This window comes from Trichosurus vulpecula, chromosome 3 (genome assembly GCF_011100635.1).
Source record: "Trichosurus vulpecula isolate mTriVul1 chromosome 3, mTriVul1.pri, whole genome shotgun sequence".
Classification (NCBI taxonomy): Eukaryota; Metazoa; Chordata; class Mammalia; order Diprotodontia; family Phalangeridae; genus Trichosurus; species Trichosurus vulpecula.
The window spans coordinates 256,882,270-256,900,682 of NC_050575.1; the positions used below are offsets into that span (position 1 = coordinate 256,882,270).

General features: G+C 39.1%; 1 pseudogene; it reads left to right on the plus strand.

Moving 5' to 3' along the window:
* The first annotated feature begins 272 nt into the window (after window positions 1-272).
* Window positions 273-1,389, plus strand: LOC118843838 (annotated as a pseudogene).
* The last annotated feature ends 17,024 nt before the right edge of the window (window positions 1,390-18,413 follow it).

Here is an 18,413-nt window from a genome sequence, read left to right on the forward strand (position 1 = left end):
GCAGCCGCAGCCCGCGCCCTCTCCCTCTCTCCCGCCCGCCGCCGCCCTCCACCCGCCCTGGGGTCGCTCTCTCCCCCTTCCTCCTCCACCCTTCCCCTTCCTCCTCCGCCCGCCGTTGGGTGCCCCCTCGCCTTCCCGCCCGCCCCTATTGACCCGCCCCCGGCCTCCCGCCCTTCTCTTTCCCGCCCGCTCCCCCTTTTCTCTTCAATCGCCCAGCGCCGGAAGTTTTTGGCTTCCACTCCCACCAGTGACCAAAGACTTGACCACTTTACAAAGTCCAAATCCCCAGAACACTGCTAGACATGGACACCGGTGTGATTGAAGGTGGATTAAATGTCACTCTCACCATCCGGCTACTTATGCATGGAAAGGAAGTTGGAAACATTATTGGAAAGAAAGGAGAATCAGTCAAGAAGATGCGTAAAGAGAGAGGTGCACATATCAACATCTCAGAAGGGAATTGTCCTGAGAGAATAATTACTCTGGCTGGACCCACCAATGCCATCTTTAAAACCTTTGCAATGATTATTGACAAACTGGAAGAGGACTTCAGCAGCTCTATGACCAATAGTACAGCTGCCAATAGACCCCCAGTCACCCTGAGGCTTGTGGTCCCTGCTAGCCAGTGTGGCTCTCTCATTGGAAAAGGAGGATGCAAGATCAAGGAAATAAGAGAGGGTACTCAGGTCCAGGTGGCAGGGGATATGCTACCAAACTCAACTGAGCGGGCCATCACTATTGCTGGCATCCCGCAATCTATCGTTCAGTGTGTCAAACAGATCTGAGTTATCATGCTGGAGTCTCCCCCGAAGGGCGTGACCATCCCGTACCCGCCCGAGCCATTCAGCTCTCCAGTCATCTTTGCAGGTGGTCAGGACCGGTACAGCACAGGTAGCAACAATGCGAGTTTTCCCCACACCACCCAGTCCATGTGCCTCAACCCTGACTTGGAGGGACCACCTCTAGAGGCCTATGCCATTCAAGGACAGTATGCCATTCCACAGACAGATTTGACCAAGCTGCACCAGTTGGCAAGCAACAGTCTCACTTTCCCATGATGCATGGCAACACCGGATTCAGTGGTTTGGATGCAGCTGCTCAGACTACTTCTCATGAACTCACCATTCCAAAAGACTTAATTGGCTGCATAATCGGGAGTCAAGGCCCCAAAATCAATAAGATTCGTCAGATGTCTGGGGCTCAGATCAAAATTGCCAATCCAGTGGAAGAATCTACTGATAGGCAGGTTACCATCACTGGATCTGCTGCCAGCATTAGCCTGGCCCAGTATCTAATCAATGTCAGGCTTTCCTCAGAGATGGGTGGCATGGGGAGCAGCTAGAACAATGCAGACTCACCCATAACCCCCTTCTGTTGTTCACCACCCATGATCCACCTGTGTAGTTTCTGAACAGTCAGTGATTCCAGGTTTTAAATAGTTTGTAAATTTTCAGTTTCTACACAACTTTATCATCCACTCGTGATTTTTTTTAATTACAGCGTTTTAATTCCTTTCTCTATTCAGCCGTTAACGCTGAGAACCATATTTAGTTTTATAAGTTTCTCCCTCTTTTTGTTTGTTTGTTTGTTTTTGTTTTGTTTTGGGGGTTTTTTTTGGTTTTGTTTTTTTTTGGGGGGGGGGCTTATGAATTTTTTTTCTGTCTTTGAAATGTAAGAGTGGAATATTAATACATTTCAGTTTAGTTCTGTAATGTCAGGAATTTTTCAAAAAAAAATTAAGATGGACTGGAGCTTTTTCCTTGTGAATAGAAAAAAAAAAGATTTTGTTATGAGTGGAGCCATCCACCAATGGAATGAAGTAACATGTGATCAAGTAACCACCACAATTCCACCATAATATCTGGATGGTAATTTCTCGGGGATACTATAGAGTTTCTCCCTGATTGGCCAGACTAAATGTCTGAGAAGCTCTAAAGTTCTGTGATCCTATAACTCTACATTCTTTTAAAATAACTGCTTTTAATCTGTTATAATGATGGAATGAAGAAATAAATACATTATAAAACTAAGGCAACAACAAAAAAAACTATGAAAACTAATATGAAAGAATCTAGAAGATTTCATTAGGACAAATGCTTTGGCCAAGTTTGTATGTTTTTCAAGTAAAGATTTTATGTTAGCAAAAGATTAATCCAATCATTAAATTTCCATCCAGACACAGAGTAGAAGCAATTCAATAAATCAAAATATATAGAATTATTTCTAAATAAATAAGAATGATTACAAGCAAAGATGTATCTTAGCTAAAATGTTAGCCTGTTTTTTTCTTTTAAAATTAAATCTGATTGTGTAGTATGTTATAATAGAATATTAGCTTACCAGCCTAGGCTTCCCTACTCTAATTGCAAAGGTAAATAGGCTTTTCCATTGCAAATCTTGTTTTCTCATCTTAGAAACTACTCAACTGCTTATTGCTGTTCAGTCATTCAATAGTATCCAACTCTATGTGACCCCATGTCCATAGGGTTTTCTTGGCAAAGATACAGTAGTGATTTGCCTTTTCCTTCTCTGGTGTATCTCGACTAAACAAATGAAAAACTAAGGTAAATAAGGGTTAAGTGACTTTCCCAGGGTCACACAGCTTGTAAGTGTCAGAGGCTGGATTTGAACTCAAATCTTCCTGACTCCAGGACCAGAGCTCTATCCTCTGTACCACCCAGCTGTCCTTAACACCAATAGGACTAGTAGGGAAATATAATGTCTTTAGCTCAAGTCAATCCTAATAAGATATTAAAAGCAGATGTTGGAATGAACTCTCCTTTAATGGATGAGTTCCAAAATATTCAAGATAGTAATTTACAGATACTATGAGTCAACAAGCATTTATTAAGTTTTCACTATTGTACCAGGTACTATACTAGAAGCTGTAGGTTTTATGTACTATTGAAAATAGACTCCAACTAATTCACCTGGATGTATAGCAATAATAGTTTATATTTTATATAGTGCTTTACATACATTATCTCACTTGATACTCTCAACAATCTGATAAGGTCTTTAGTATAAATATTAGCATTTTCATTTTACAAATGAGAAAACTCTGAATCAGAGAAATCAGGTCATTTGCTTTCCTTGGGTTAAAGAAGAAATTTCAGAAGCTGGAAAGGAGATAGTTATTACTTCCTATTAACAACAAATATTCTCCAAAGAGATGATTATATGCTTTAGCATTACAAAGATGGTATTAAAAAGCAAAAGCAAAGCCCAACACATAATTTACATAGCCAAAGGAAGTAGGGAAATGTCATTGAGGCATATGACATAGTCACACTTCCCAAGACGGGGCAGCTAGGTGGTACAGTAGATAGAGCACTGGAACTAGTCAGGAAGACCTAAGTTCAAATTCAGCTTTAGAAACTTATGAACTGTGTGAATGGGCAAGTCACTTAAACTTCTGTCTATTTCCATATCTATAAAACAAAGATAAAAATAGCACCTGTCTCCCAAGGTTGTTGCAAGAGTAAAATGAGATAATAATTGTAAAGCATTTCAAAAACTTTAAATTATTATATTTAATTCTAGAATACAGATGTATCTATTCCTCCTGAACCTGTGATTTTTCTTCATGTTCCATTCCCACAGTGTGCTCTCATATGTGTAGAGGACAGGTAGATGAATCTTCAATATAAGTGTAAGTTCTGTCTTGGTTATTCTTCCTTATCAAAAGGGAAAAAAAATGACTTCTAATGAGAGATGGTATGATAGAGCCAGACTTGGAAGCAAGTTCAGTTTCAGATTTGGATTCAAATCTCAGCTCAGGCACTTAGTATGAACTTAAACAAGTCTCTTAACCTTTCTCAGCTTCAGTTTCCTCATCTGTAAAATGGGGTAAGGGAAGAAGGAAAATGAACTTGATGAGCTCTATGGTACTTTCCAACTTTTATTCTATCATCCTCTGATTCAGTTATACAGGTGTTTTGGCAAAAATCTCTCCTTTGATCTGGACTTGAAGGTTTGGGGAACTCTGCCCAGGATAACAGTGAATGAGGTCATAGCCTGTTCTGCCTGATCTGATGATTGGTTTTCAAGATCTGGGCACATATTCAACATTCACAACAACCTGAGACTGAGGTGGTTATTATCTAGATAAGAAGTAAGAATTTTTCAGTTTTTCCCAATTATTCAAGGATGACCTTTAAAATCCTAACTTTATCTTGCGGGCAGGGCAGGGAGGTGAGGAGGCAGAAATGAAGCAGGAAAACAAAGCATGAACAGTAAGGATTCTTACAAGAATTACCAAGAGGGGTGAGACAGGAAATCCATAGAAATATTAGACACTTAAACTAATTTTACAAGCAGTTATGGTATATTCTGTGGGAAACTATTAATGCAACATACTAGTGTAACACTGGTGGGTGGCTCTGTGAACAGTTCTTGCCACTTTCTGCTCCCTCTTCCTTTCTGGAACAGGCAGAGCAGAATCTATTCTGGTCTTGCTTTTTTTCTACCCTGCCCCCCTTCCCTTCTTACTATGGAAGCTGTAAATGTAATTAGGCACACTGACCCTATTGGGACAGCTAGCATACTTTTAGCTTACATATAATACAATGGTGCTTGTCTGTGCACCATCTTTTCTCTACTGTTTGATGGAGTTTCTATAGAATGACAAATTAACCCAATCACAATTGCTCTGAATCCCCAGTTAGGAAAATTTCTAACTCAGACAGAGGTTTTGCTGTTTTTCTTAAGGTAGTATTTTCTTCAGTGGTCTTTGGACCTCCTTTTCCATTTGGCTAATTCTGCCTTTCAAGGCATTCTTCTCCTCATTGGCTTTTTGGAGCTCTTTTGCCATTTGAATTAGTCTATTTTTTAAGGTGTTGTTTTCTTCAGTATATTTTTCAGTATTTTTTGGGTCTCCTTTAGCAAGTCATTGAATTGTTTTTCATGGTTTTCTCACATCCTTCTCATTTCTCTTCCCAATTTTTCCTCTACTTCTCTAACTTGCTTTTCCAAATCCTTTTTGAGCTCTTCCATGGCCTGAGACCAGTTCATGTTTTTCTTGGAGGCTTTTGGTGTAGGCTCTTTGACTTTGTTAATTTCTTCTGGTTGTATCTTTTGGTCTTCTTTGTCACCAAAGAAAGATTCCAAAGTCTGAGACTGAATCTGGGTGCGTCCTCACTGCCTGGCCATGTTCCCAGCCAACCTACCTGACCCCTGAGTTTTTCAGCGGGGTATGACTGCTTATAGAGCAAAGAGTTCTATGTTCCAAGCTTGGGAGGGATGCGCCATCTCTGCCACATCAGCACTCCTCCTTCCCCAAGAACCCCCAACCCCGACTGGACTTAGATCTTCAGCAGTCTCTGCACTCCCACTCTGATCCACCACTTAATTCTTCCCACCAGGTGGGCCTGGGGCCAGAAGCAACTACAGCTGTAGTTCTGTAGCTGCCCCACCTCCACTGCCCCTGGGGCAGTGGCTGAACTGCAAACTCTATCCCCATCCCCAGCAGCTTTTCCCATTAACATACTCTGTTGTCTTTGGTGTTTGTGGGTTGAGAAGTCTGGTAACTGCTGCAGCTCACTGATTTAGGGCGCTAGGGCCCACTCAGTCTGGCTCCTGGTCTGGTTGGTCCATGCCACCCACACTGGGCTCTGCTCCTGCTCCACTCTGCTCCCAGCTCCATGCGGGATAGACCTCACCCAGAGACCATCCAGGCTGTCCTGGGCTGGAGCCCTGCTTCCCTCTGCTATTTTGTGGGTTCTGCAGTTCTAGAATTGGTTCAGAGCCATTTTTATAGGTTTTTGGAGGGACTTGGTGGGGAGCTCATACTAGTCCCTGCTTTCCAGCCACCATCTTGGCTCCACCCCCCGGTTTTGCTCTTTTTCTTAATTTAAAGTTCTATATATCTCTAGCTAAACTCTGATCTCTTTATGTTTCAGGCAAAAACAAAATACAAGAAAAGTTTAGGCACAGTAAAATATTGCAAGGAGCCAGAAAGAAACAATTTGAGTAGTGTGGAAACACAATCAGGATAACACAAGATCTAGCAGCTTCTACATTAAGGGATTGAAGGGCTTGAAATATGATATTCTGGAGGTCAATGGAGCTAGGATTAAAACCTAGAATCACCTACCCAGAAAAACTGAGTATCATGCTCCAAGGCAAAATATAGATTTTCAATAAAATAGAGGACTTTCAAGCTTTCTCAGTGAAAAAACCAGAGCTGAATAGAAAATTTGACTTTCAAACACAAGAATCAAGAGAAGTATGAAAAGATAGGAGAAGAGATGGGCATGCTTGCAAGAAGCAGAGAATAAGCCAGTAGACAAGAAAAGATTGAAGATAAGAGAGAGTGGCAGTGATAGTTGGAGAATTTTGCCAGATGGTATGGTATGGAATCAAGGATGCTTTTTGGATGATGTGAGATGAGAAGAATCAAATTAAAACAACTCTGAGGTAGCACTTCACACCCATCAGGTAGGCTAAGTTGACAAAAAAAATTACAAATGCTGAAAGGGCTGTGGGAAAAACAAGTACTTTAATGCACTGCTGGTGGAGCTGTGAATTGGTCTAACTATTCTGGAAAGCAATTTGGAACTATTCCCAAAAAGCAATTAAAATGAAAATATAAACAAAGCATACCATTGGTCCCTGCAATGCTATTAGGTCTATTTCCTAGTAGAAAGGGATATATTAAAGAAAGAGGGAAAGGACCCACAAAAAATTCATTGCAGTCTTTTTATAATATCAAAGAACTGGAAATTGAGGTATGCCCATTGATTGGAGAATGGCTGAAAAATTCTGGTATATGAAAATGATGGAATAACATTGTGCTATAAGAAGTAATGAAGGGAATGGTTTCAAAAAAATCTGGGAAGGCATGTATGAACTAATACAAAATTAAGTTAGCCAGACCAAAAAAAATTATACGGTAACAAAAATGATATAAAGACAATCAGCTCTGAAAGACTTAGGAACACTGTGACAAAATGATGATCCCAAATTCCAAAGGACTCATGATAAAATATGATGTCGACATACATATATATTATACGTACACACACACACATACATATGTATGTATGTATATAATACATATACATATATATATGTGTATATATAATATACATACATACATACATATATATTTATAATGGACTTTATTTTTCTTGCCTTTGCAATGGGTGGAGAGAGGAGGGAGAAAATTTGGAGCTGAAAATAAAATAAAATTGAATCTCAAATAAGTAAATAAAAGGAATGAAGGGCTTGGAATATGATATTCCAGAGGTCAAAGGAGCTAGAATTAAAACCAAGAATCACCTACCCAGCGAAACTGAGTATAATAACTCCAAGGCAAAAAATGAACTTTCAATAAAATTGAGGACTTTCAAGCTTTCTCAATGAAAAGACCAGAGCTGAATAGAAAATTTTATTTCAAATGCAAGAATCAAGAGAAGCATGAAAAGGTAAACAGGAAAGAGAAATCATAAGGGACTTACTAAAGTTGAACCATTTTGTTTACATTCCTACATGGAAAAATGATATTCATAACTCATGAGACCTTTCTCAGTATTAGGGTAGTTGAAGGCAATATAGATATAGATATAGATATAGATATAGATATAGATATAGATATAGATATAGATATAGATATAGATATAGACATAGACATAGACATAGACATAGATATAGACATAGATATAGATATAGATATAGTCAGAGGACACAAGGTGAGTTGAATATGAAGGGATGATATCTAAAAAATAAAATAAAATTAAGGGGTGAGAGAGGAGTATATTGGGAGAAGGAGAAAGGTAGAGATAGAATGGGGTAAATTATTTCACATAAAAGCGGCAAGAAAAAACATTCTATTGGAAGGGAAGATGGGGCAGGTGAGGGGGAATGAGTGAATCTTGGTCTCATTGGATTTGACTTAAGGTGGGAGTAACATACACACTCAATTGGGTATCTTATCCCACAGGAAAGTAGGTGGGAAGGGGATAAGAGAGGGGGGATGATAGAAAGGAGGGCAGATAGGGGGAGGAGGTAATCAAAAGCAAACACTTTTGAAAAGGGACAGAGTCAAGAGAGAAAATTGAATAAAGGGGAACAGGATGGGATGGAGGGAAATATAGTTAGTCTTTCACAACATGACTATTATGGAAGTGTTTCACGTGATGATACATGTGTGGCCTATGTTTTAATTGCTTGCCTTCTCAAGGAAGGTGGGTGGGGAGAGAAGAAGGGAGAGAATTTGGAACTCAAAGTTCTAAAAACAAATGCTCAAAAAAGTTGTTTTTACATGCAACTGGGACATAAGATGTATAGGCAATGGGGTATAAAAATCTATCTTGCCCTACAAGAAAGTAAGGGGAAAGGGGATGGGGGGGGGGTGACAGAAGGGAGGGCAGACTAGGGAAAGGGGCAATCAGAATATATGCCATCTTGGAGTGAGGGGGTAGAAATAGGGAGAAAATTTGTTACTCAAAATATTGTGGAAATCAATGTTGAAAACTAAAAATATTAAATAATAAAAATATGGAAAAAAAGAATGTAAGATCCTTAAGGACAAGGGTTTCATTCTACTTGTATAGATATTCCCAACCCTTAGCAAAGTATCTGACACATAGTAAGAACTTAATAAGTGTTTGCTGATTTGAGTTGAACTTAGTAGGTGCGTAATCTTGTTTGTGGAATTTCATTAAAATGAAATTTCCTATCTCTATTCCTGCTTGCCAAATCCTGCTTTTCAGCTCTTCACCGCATCTCTGCCTCAACATGCTGTTCTTGCTTCTTCTTAAAACCTTTGGTATATTGCTTTTGTTTTATTTTTTCCTCTAATACTTGGATGGTTTGACTGCAACCTAGTATGTTATCTATGTCTACCTTTAGTTCTGACACCACAATTCCCTCTCCTGTGAATTCAATCTATGATCTTAACTACAGATCACAGCTCCCACCCAGTAATATTTGCCTGACCAATACCTGCTGATATCACATGACAAGTCAATCCAACAAACATTTGTTAGATTCCTTGTACATAAAGGCAACCAAGAGAGGTGCTGGTAACATAAGAATGAAAACTTCCCCATCTCTGTCCTCAAGCAGTTTACTATCTAAGAGAATGATATATGCTTATATATGGCAAAATTCAATATAATGCAAAGTTGAATGTGGTAAGGATTGAGTAGATAGCCAAACTAAGTGTTCTAGAGAAACTTGTGGAAGGAAAGATCACTACTAGGGAAGCTTTTGAGAAAAGGAGGTATTTGAGTTAGGCTTTGTAAGAACAGCACAATTTCAGTAAATGAAGTTAGGGAATGGGTATATATATTCAAGCCTAAGTGTGGGAAAGGTCAGGACAAGATCAGAGAATACCTTATAGTACACTTTAGTGAGAAAGAAGAGTGTGTGAAAAGATGTGAAGTGAAAAAGTTGGAAAACCAAGTTGGAACCAGACTATGAAAAGTCTTAAAAGGCAAGTTAAGGAATTTGCATTTTATCTAAGAGATATGCCATTATAATAAAGCACTGATTTCCAATAATTAGACAGAAAGCTATGCAACATGATTTTAGGAAATTCTGGTAGCAAATTGCTGGGATCAAAAGAGAAAAGAGAAATCACTGTCTGGCTGCTTTCATGTAGCAAGGTATTTACACTGTAGCAAGCTGAACATCTTCATTACCAGATCTGTATTTGCCAGCCAGGTACAAAGCTTCCTTCTTTGTTTCGTTTCTTTGTGTAATGGTTCTTTCAGAATTCTGCCATGCTGGAGGTAGCAACACTCTTTCAGACTCTATTTTATTGCTGACCTCTGTGAAAAAGAAAAGGGTGAGGGGAGGGGAAGATAGAGGCGAAGGAACACAGAGAGGTAGAGGATACCATACACAAACAACAACATACACACAATACATTGCCAAAAAGAGACAACTTGAAAATGAGGGTAATAAGAGAGAACAAAAAAAGTAATAAGGAAAGAAGAGAAAATAATAAAGGGAAATATAAGGGAGAAGGGGACAAAACAGGAGGGGGTAGAAAGAAAAATAGCAGATAGCTTAAACATGTGAGGAACTGTAATGTATCAGAAAGAATACTGGATTTGTCGTCAAATGACCTATTTTCTAATCCCAGCTCTTCACCTGTGTGATGTTGGGCAAGTTATTTCATGACTTATAAAATGAAATGGTTGTATTTCAGGCAGAGGGAGGGAAGGAAGGAAGGAAGGAAGGAAGGAAGGAAGGAAGGAAGGAAGGAAGGAAGGAAATAAGGAAGGAAGGAAAGAGGAAAAGAAGGAAGGAAGGAAGGAAGGAAGGAAGGAAGGAAGGAAGGAAGGAAGGAAGGAAGGAAGGAAGGAAGGAAGGAAGGAGGGAGGGAGGGAAGGAAGGAAGGAAGGTAGGAGAGAAACATTTATTAAGCACCTACTGTGAGCTAAGCACTTTAGAAACAGTATCTCGTCCGATCCTCACAACCCTGGAGGCTATTATTTTAGCCATGATGGGTGAGGGGAGTATTATTATCCTACTGTTAGTGGTATTATTGTAGCCATTTTACAACTGAAATTGAAGCAGAGATTAAATAACTTGCCCAGGATCACAAAACTAATAAACATATGAGGCCAAATTTAAATTCTGCTCTTCCTGACTCCAGGCCCTCTCTCCACCAAGTACATAGCTGCATAGCTAGTAAGTCTTTGTCATCAATGGCCAACTACTTCAGTGTACTTTTATCTTCTCCCTTAAGGCCAAGGAAGGTGCTTAAGTCACTCGTTCTTTGCCCAGCAGCACACTTGTGTGTGCCCTCCCGATTTATCATTCAATAGGCTGATATTCCTCCCCATCCAAAATTGCAGAGCTCCCACTAGTCCCATGGCCAATTCTGTGTTTATAATGGATCTGTGTACTAATGGATTAATGCTAATTTCTCCTAAGTAACATTTTAACATTTTAATCAGGGACTTGTGGAAACAATGTCATAGTCATAAAAGAGATTAGATTACCCTCAGTAAGGTCAAGGGCTTGTGCTATGTAATTCTGGCACTACTATCAGCACCTAACAGTACTCTGCAATTAGTAGGTGCTCAAGAAATATTTGTTGACTTGAATTAAACACCAAGGAGTAGCTCCAATGTTGATTTTGAGATACTATAGCAGGCAAGTTTAGAGATTTGGGGAAGGAAAGAAGCTTTTGAGTTATATAAAATACATGGGCCCTATATTTTTCCTCAAAGGAGGACTAGGTCATCAAATACTCATGACACAATATTTCATCCCTTTTGCCCTTAGCCATAAGAGATCATGCAGTATGGTAAAAAGAGAGTAGGATTTAGAGTAAGAAAACTGTTTCAAGTCTTATCTCTGAAATTTTCTGGGTGTTTTACTTGGGCAAGTCATTTAAATTCACAGATCCTCAATCTGTAAAGTAATGGTGATGTATCCTCTTACCTCTCAAACTTATTGTAAATATGTGTATTGTGAACCTTAAAGCACCATAGAAATGTGAATCATTAGTAGTAGAATATGTAGTAGATGCTCAAGTTTAAAGCAAATTTCACACTACAATTATTAAAGGCATTTTGGGCTCAAAAATGGAGAGGGGAGGGGCAGCTAGGTGGTGCAATGTGTAGAGCACTGGCCCTGGAGTCAGGAGGACCTGAGTTCAAATCTGGCCTCAGACACTTGACACTTGATACACTTACTAGCTGTGTGACCTTGGGCAAGTAACTTAACTCCAATTGCCCTGCCTTCCCCACTGCAAAAAAAAAAAATGGAGAGGGGGAGGGGAAGAGAGAGAAAGAGAGAGAGAGAGAGAGAGAGAGAGAGAGAGAGAGAGAGAGAGAGAGAGAGAGATACTGAGAGAAGGAAGAAAGGAAAAAAGAAAAAAAGAAATTACATTGGAACATTGCTTTTTGTTTTGCTTTGCTGGGCATTTAACCTGTTCAAGAGAATGAATGTCTGTAAAAGTTATCATTAGGTCTACACAATTAAGACAGAGTTCTGTGTGTATCAAGACACTAACTACTCAATTCAAAATCGAATTGTGATTTCATCAATGAAGCTTTTTTTTCCAGTGATTCCTATCTTAAAGCCATACATACTTAGCAATCATGTGTAACTTTTGTCTATGTCCCTCAAAATTCATCCCAGAAATTTTAATCAAAATGCTGGAAGTTCAGGACTTCTTTATGATCATACCAGTAGAGAAATAGCAGTGCCCTTCAGTAACACCTAACTCTAACCCTATGACCAGCCTATTTTGTGTTTTGCTCCTTTATTTCTCTAATGATATTTTTTACTCCAATTTTCCTTTATAATTCCTTATTTTTCATGGCTTTTGGCTTGCTCACCCTTACCACACACTTTGCCATTTCCTTCTAGGTAATAATTATTTTCAGGTCCTGTGGCCATTCAATACCAAAGTAATATTTTATTTTTAAAACCAATTTTTATATTGTAAAAGATGGGCCTTGGTTTCCAAGAGAAGCATGATGTCATTAAAATTATTTTGCACTTTATAAAAGGTGATCTAGCCTCCTACCCTCCTCCTGTTCAATTCTGTCCCTGACTCTGAGAAGTCAAGAAATAAAAGAAATGAAAAAAAAAAAACACCAGTCCAAAGATTCCTCTCTTAGGAATCAATGTGAAGGATGGAAGGTAGAAGGGGAGAAGAAGATAAAGAGGAGGCTGCTGTGGTGAGCCACTGAGACAGTTTTGTAATTGGAGAAACACAATGAGAGAAAGAGAATGAGAATATAGCAGAAAAGGAAAGTCGAGTAAACTTTAAAAGTGGCTGTCAGAAATTGAGTTTATGATTCTTCAAAATTTAGGTCAAATACCACCCTTCCATGAAGCCATCTAACTCTCAACTGTATCATTAAAGCAACATCTATGACATTTGTGATTATGCCTGTATAGTTCTGTATCACAGAATATAAGAGACTCTCTATATAGAAGGCAGAAGTAAAACATTTATTTAAATACCAGAAGATCAAATCCCAAAACCAATTATTCCAATTCCACATAGCAATTATATCCCAAAACCAGTAAGTCCACTTCATCATAACAGGAAAGAACTTAAATCACAATATCACAGCAGGGATCCAAGTCATACTGTAACATTCTCCCCTCCTGGTAAATACTCACAAATCCCAACTGTCTGAGTTCTCTCCCCACTCAGTTCTCAGGTCTTTGCAGCTCCCTGGTTTTCACTCTCCACTTGGGCTTCACACCTCTCTTGACCTAATTAGCAAAAGGTCATGGGCCTGGGGTCTCATACCTAGTTAGTGAAAGGGTGTAGGACTGGGGCTTCTCACCTAGTAAGTAAAGGGTGTAGGTCTGCCTACGATCAAGCCTCTCCTAAACAAGCTTCCCTTAACAAGCTCCACCTGAGAGGCTTCCTTTAACTAGCTCCACCTGAAGCCTATTGAATGGGCTGGGGGGGGGGGGGGGGGGGAGGGAAGATCTTTAATCATATTAAAACCACATCAGCACACCTCTGTACCTATGCACTTGTGATGGCCTCATTGGTAGTAATTGGTACACATATCATCTCCCTAGCCAGACCATAAGCTTCCAACAAGAACCATATCTAACTCACCTTTTTTTATCTTTAATTCCTCCAGGATCTTTGTTTTCCACACAACAGGTACTTGAGGGGGATATCGTCATCGATAAAAAAATATTCTTTTCTCATTTATAATTAAATTATAATAGATTGAGGAGTTGGAAGGGACTTTGATGGGCAATCCATACTATAAAGAAATAATTGCCATAACATACAATGAGTGGTCATTCAGCCTCTGCATGAAGACCTCCATTTACTCCCAAGGCATCCCATTCTGTAGAGAGAGAAACAAAACCCAAGGATGCAGGGATCCCAAACCAAAGTTCCCAGGGTAAGGCTGCCTGGAATGAATTCACGGATTCAAGCATTCTTTAAGTTAAGGAGGCAAAGATTTATTACGCTTTATGTAAATAAAGTGGGCAAAAGTTCTTAGGGAACCTGCAACCATAGAGGGGTGCAGGGGGAATCTTTATAGAAGCTAATAGGAGATTAAGGTGGGGGGGACATGTCAGTTAGGTGTTTGGGGGTGGGATTAGGGAGTGGTTAAGGCATGTTCATGGAGTGGTTAATTCTTAAAGGAACATGCACATTTAGTATCTATTGTGCAGGCGTATTACCCAGAGTTCTCTAGGAAGTAGCCCACAGCGGGGTTACTGGGGGTGTGGTTTTTACTGTGAAATGTCACTAAGTTCACTGTTGGTCAGGGCTAAAGGGGAATAGTTTCTCATCTAATGTCTTGTTAGACAAAATACTATCTCTAAGATACATGTTAGAAAGGTCAGTAAATAGTAAATGTGGTTATGACTCAGTGTACTAAGGAAGAAGCAGAGATAAGTTGGGGCAGGCTGCCCTTTAGCTAGAGAGAGACAGCCTGAGAGAGAATATGTTTTGAGAACTAGATGTGTTTATGAGAACTGGAAGTGTTTTGGAATTGGGGTTCAGGCACAGGCACCCAAGCAGAAGCTATTAGAATTTAGGGTCCAAGCACAAGGACCTCATCAATTCCACTTTCAGATGGCTCCAAATGTTGGAAATTTTTGTTATTGGTACAACTTAGGTCCAACCTACCTCTCTTTTAGGTTGAGCAAACTGAGGCCCAGAGTGAAGTAATGACTTGCCAGAGAGTAATAAGTAGCAAAAGCTTTATTGAAACTCAAGTCCTTAGACTCCTAATCCAATTCTTTTTCTATTACACAATGATGCCCCTTCTCATGGCCAAATGTTCCATTCTTTCTCCCTATTAAACTAAAGTGTTTGGGCTGTTGAATACATTTCTGTTGTTTACATAAGATTATGTAGGGGAGACCCAATAATCCTATAAATATATACCATGGACCTTAAAGGTTATGTTGGGTCCAGAAAGCAAATAGAGCTAAAGGTCAAAAGGCCTCTGCTGGCATGTGGAAACTGCTACCAAAAGTGAACTATTAATCTGATGTAATTCAGAAATAACCCTAGAGCAAGAGAGAATCAAATTTAGTTTTCAGGTAGCAAGGGTTGGTTGTAATTTGACACCGAAAAACAGGGGTTAGGGCAGCCTTTTCATTTTATTCCTAAGCACTTCCTATTAAAGTTCAGGGTTTAAATTATGTACTCATTCTATCCCTCCCCACTGATGTTGGGCTTGGAGAATGTGGCCATGTTGCTGAGCTTGCAGCAGCCTAAATTAAGTTTTGTATAAATTGATGCGTTTTTCATGTGTGTTATACAGAGATTCTGAAATCACTGTTCACCAGGGCTCCAAGCCCTCGATTAGTTCTAATAAGAAGCTAGTTTATATTTGAGTTTATTCCTTGATTCATGTTACTAACTGGAGAGAAAATATACAATAATAGATAGAGGACTAAACTCCAAATCAGGAAGATCTAGCTTCTAGTTCTGCCTCTGACACGTACTATTATCTGTGCTGCCCCTGGCAAGTCTTAGTTTCCCAACTAATTCTCTAAGAAGAGTTGCAACTTTCATTGATAGAAGAAATTTACTTACTGGGAACTGCCTTTACTGATCAAAAACCCAAGTCTCATCCAAAAAGATAGTAATGAATGACATATATCATGCTTTAAGACTTGAGGACTTCCCAACAATTTTCTTATCTTATCTTTATAAGAACCATATAAAAATAAATACTGTAAATATTGGTATCACCATTTTACAGATGAGAAAGGTGAAGCTAAGAGAGATCGTAGATTTAGAGGTAGCAGAAAACTTAAAGGCCAGCTAGTACAACAAAAAAAATGAGACCCAGAAAAATTAAATGACTTCCCCTGGTCACACAAGTAATAACGGGTAGAAGCAAGATTTGAATCCTGTTTGTCTGACTCCAAAGACAATGTTCTTTGCACTGATCAGTGAACTAAACTATGACTTGCCAGTTAGTTGCAAAGTAAGACAGGATTCAAACTGAGATCCCTCTGCAGATCACTGATTTTTTTTGTCTGTTTTCCCCAATTTACAACAACGTCACACACTGATAATGGTAGCAGTTTATCTCAAACCTAATAATGAGATAGAAGGCATCTTACAAGATATCTAGTACAACTCCATTCCTGATTTTATAGATGAGGAAATTAAAATTTTGAGAGATTAGGTGACTTCCTCAGGTCACAACACTCATAAGTGGTAGAACTGAGATTCAAACCCAAGTCAGCAAACACGAATCCAATTCTCTTTCCACTGTATTAGTCTCAGCCCTAACAGCTCTTACCCTACACAGAAGGTACAATCAAAAGCCACCAAAAGAAAGCTGATAAAGGACAATTCCAATCTATTACTCCATTACACTTACATTGTCTCTTTTCTATTCCATTAAGGAGTTTTAAAGTTCTTATGTTATTCATGTGACATTTTCAAAAATTAATCCATGTCGGTTTTATTCAATGGACACAAAAGCGTCTCATCCCTGTCTCTCACAGGGAAAATGTCTTTGCATTCAAATCAGGATTTTATCTTTTTATGTATAATAAGGCTTTAACTTTGGTTTACTTAATTAATTCCTGACAAGATTCTATTTTCACAAACTACACAGCTGGCTCTTCAAAATCCAGTCAGATAATCCTCCTTATTTTCTCATTTACCTATGGTAATTTACAAGAAGTATGGAATTTCTGCCTATGAACATTTCCACTTGATATGCTGATAATAGTTTTCCAATATATACATTTAAAAGTAATAATTCTGTTAGCCACTTTATTACCAAATTGACTAACACTTGAAATTGTAATTCCATCAGAATAATGCATGACCAGAGACTATTTTCTCACTGTCATTTGGTGCATTTGAGAATCAGATTTTCTGTTCCACAAAAAAACCCTTTTTGTTGCTTTTTTTCTAACAGCTTTTCAGTCCCTTGATCTATAAGGAGAAGTTCCTTCTTAGCCTACATTACAGATGTCCTTCAAAAATCATGATGGCTAGTAGAAAAGACATAAGATTAGGAGTCAGGCAGCATTTTTTAAAGTCCTAGGTCTACCACTGACTAATTATAGGACTTTCAACAAGCTATTCCCCTTCTCTAGCCCCTAACTTCTTCATCTGTAAGATCAGGGGCTTGATCTGGATAATCTCTATTTTCTACCCACTGCTTTACATGTTAGATACCTCATTCTAGTTACTTCCTCCCTTTCCGTCATAGAATCATAGGCCTAGAGCTGAAAGGAACCATAGTTAGATAGCCTAACCCCTTCTTTTTACAAACTAAGAGACTTGGGGCCAGAGAAGGTCAGCGACTTATTCATGAGCACACAGGGAATAATATGTAGCAGAACAGAAATGTTAACTAAGTTCCTGACCCTTAAGTTCATCATTCTTCTTGATGATGAACCACATTGCCTCCCCCTTTAGTACCAATTTATTGAAACTACTTTTTTAAAAGTCCCTGGTGATCTCCAGTGGCATTTTCTCAGTCCTGCACAAATTCTTTATGGCACATAACACTTTTGATCCTCTAAATTGGCAGGCATCCTTTATAATTAACTTCCTTTGTCTTCTGAGTGAACACTTTCTTTGTTCTCCCACTTTTCAGTTCTCCTCTCACTACCTAGCTGTAGATGACCTCCCAGTCTTCCTCCTTAGCCTTAGTCCTCTGATTTTATTTCTTTACATACATTCTCTTTATATGTAGGCATAAGTAGAGCACTGGATAGAGAAATGAACTAGGATTCAGGAAGAACTTAGTTCAAATCCTCTCTTAAACATTTACCCTGTGCAAATTAATGAACCTCTCTCAACCTCAGTTTCCTCATGTGTAAATAATAATAATATAATATCATGATAGTATAATAGTAATAGCACTTACTATGATGGTGTTCTGAAGATCAAATGAGAAAACATATATGAGGTGTTTTGCAAACCTTAAAGTACTATATAAATGCTAGCTTTTTATTATTCACTTAATACTATTATTCCCTTGGAGTGTATGGGGTGTTCAGGGGTGAGTAGCAGCTCTGGAAAGAGTGGCCACACCCCACTAAGACTGTCTCAGCAAATGGGTTAAACCAGGTTGAGGGCAACTGACAGGACTCAGACTCATAGGTGAGTTAGAAAGATGTTAGAAGAATATCTATCCCAAGCATGTGAAGACATTCTACCCCACCCCATTCCCCCACTTCCCCACCCGGGGTGGAATGAGCAGATGAGAACAATTTGTTCCAAGGGCCATGAAAGTGGCTAAAGTAAGCTTGATCATACATCAAACATACCAAGGACATCCACTGCATTCTCAGCTGGGGCCAGTTATCTTGACTTTTGTCTTGCCACTGGACCTCAGTGACTCTAGAAAAGAGAGTGAGGCTGACAACTTTGTGTAGCTCTGCCTCACTTAAATCCAGTGCACAAGTTAAGACATCACCCCATGATGTCATCGGCCTTCTTTGGAAAAAAAAGCACGCACAAC